Below are 2,529 nucleotides of genomic sequence, written 5' to 3' on the forward strand. Positions count from 1 at the left end.
TTTTTAGTTTTTCGCCGGGCGTCGCAATGCTATTTGAATAAACCTTTTGCCCGTTTGCGTTCTCGTCGGGGCCGGGCCGGGCCGGGGTGCGCTGCCCGCACTACCGCGCGCGCGGGGGCGACACCGAGCGCGCACCCGAGGCGCCCCGAGCACACAGGCCACGGTGCAACCCGGGCGTTGTGCGCGCACCCCGGTGCGCCCGAGGTGCTGCGCGCGCACCCAGGTGAAATCGGTGTGCACCTCGGCCAGTGCGCGCTCGGTCGAGTCGCGCACGTTGGCCAAGGTGCACGGTGATGTTTCTTACTCTAAGGTTCCGCACCAGACGCCCGGGACAGGTGAGCGAAGCTGGGCGGGGCCGGGTGCGCGGCCGGGGCAGGTGCACGCAGCTGGAGAGAGCTTTGGAGCACACTTCGGAGCGCACCAATGATGCGCTCCATTCAAAAGTTTCCTGAAAAGGCAAAAAAAGTTGAGATTATAGAATTTCCCACTTGAGAGATTGTAAAAAAAAAAAATTTAAAATGAAGGAAACGCGGGTGCCAAGGTGTGCGCAGCCCAGCCAAGGTGTGCGCACCAAGGCGCCCACCCTGGCGAAGGTGCACGCAAGGTGCGCACCCGAGGCAAACCGGACAATTAACCCAACTTTCGACTTCGCGCGCACCTTGGAGCGCACTTCGGAGCGCTCCTTGGTGCGCACCAATCTTGGGCACCTCGGAGTGCACCATGGCGCCCACCAAGGTGCGCACCCGGGGCAAACCGAGCTCCGACTTCGTGCGCACCTTGGAGCGCACGAAAGGTGCGCACCATGGCGCCCACCAAGGTGCGCAGCCCAGCCAAGGCGTGCGCATCAAGGTGCGCACCCTGGCGAAGGTGCGCACCCGGGGCAAACCGAGCTCCGACTTCGTGCGCACCTTGGAGCGCACAAAAGGTGCGCAACCCAGCCAAGGTGTGCGCACCCCGGTCAAACCGAGCTCCGAATCGTGCGCACCAGAGGTGCACGCCATCGTGCGCACCTTGGAGCACACTTCGGAGCCCTCCTTGGTGCGCGCCGATGTTGCGCACCTCGGAGCGCACCCGGGGAAAACAATGCAATTAACCCGACTTTCGACTTCGTGGGCACCTCGGAGCGCTCTCGGGTTCGCACCTCGGAGCACACCGAGGTGCGCACCTTTGATGCGCTGCCTTCACCAATTTCCAGAAAAGGCAAGAAAACATTGAGAAGGTGTGCGCACCGAGGTGCCCACCCTGGCGAAGGTGCACGCGAGGTGCGCACCCGGGGCAAACCGGGCTCCGACTTCGTGCACGCCGCACCTTGGAGCACACTTCGGAGCGCTCCTTGGTGCGCACCAGGGCGCGCAACCCAGCCGAGGTGCCCACCCCGGCGAAGGTGCACGCGAGGTGCGCACCCGGGGCAAACCGGGCTCCGACTTCGTGCACGCCATGGTGCCCACCGCGGCGAAGGTGCACGCGAGGTGCGCACCCGGGGCAAACCGGGCTCCGACTTCGTGCACGCCGCACCTTGGAGCACACTTCGGAGCGCTCCTTGGTGCGCACCATGGTGCCCACCAGGGCGCGCAACCCCGCCGAAGGTGCACGCGAGGTGCGCACCCGGGGCAAACCGGGCTCCGACTTCGTGCACGCCGCACCTTGGAGCACACTTCGGAGCGCTCCTTGGTGCGCACCATGGTGCCCACCAGGGCGCGCAACCCCGCCGAAGGTGCACGCGAGGTGCGCACCCGGGGCAAACCGGGCTCCGACTTCGTGCACGCCATGGTGCGCACCGCGGCGAAGGTGCGCACCCGGGGCAAACCGGGCTCCGACTTCGTGCACGCCGCACCTTGGAGCACACTTCGGAGCGCTCCTTGGTGCGCACCAGGGCGCGCAACCCAGCCGAGGTGCCCACCCCGGCGAAGGTGCACGCGAGGTGCGTACCCGGGGCAAACCGGGCTCCGACTTCGTGCACGCCGCACCTTGGAGCACACTTCGGAGCGCTCCTTGGTGCGCACCATGGTGCCCACCAGGCCGCGCAACCCAGCCAAGGTGTGCGCACCAAGGTGCACGCGAGGTGCGCACCCGGGGCAAACCGGGGTCCGACTTCGTGCACGCCGCACCTTGGAGCACACATCGGGGCGCTCCCGGGTTCGCACCGGCGTTGCGCACCGTGGTGGGCACCTCGGAGCACACCAAGGTGGGCAGCGAGGTGCGCACCTTTGATGCGATGCCTTCACTAATTTCCATAAAAGGCAAAAAAAAAACGAGATTTTAAAATTTCCGTTTTGAAAGATAGTGAGAAAAAGGGAATGCTGGTGCCATCTTGAGCCCGCCCTGGTGCGCAGCCCAGCCAAGGTGTGCGCACCAAGGTGCCCACCCTGGCGAAGGTGCGCGCCCGGGCAATTAACCCAACTTCCAACTTCGCGCGCGCCAGGGTGGGAGCGCACCCAACAACCGGGCCTGGGAAGAGCCAATGCGAGAAACCCCACCAAACGCTCTGACAAAAAAAGAGGGGGCGCTCCAGTAACCCCGCTTCGGAGC

The sequence above is a fragment of the Cryptomeria japonica genome, unplaced genomic scaffold, assembly GCF_030272615.1.
Source record: "Cryptomeria japonica unplaced genomic scaffold, Sugi_1.0 HiC_scaffold_448, whole genome shotgun sequence".
In the NCBI taxonomy this organism is placed as follows: domain Eukaryota; kingdom Viridiplantae; phylum Streptophyta; class Pinopsida; order Cupressales; family Cupressaceae; genus Cryptomeria; species Cryptomeria japonica.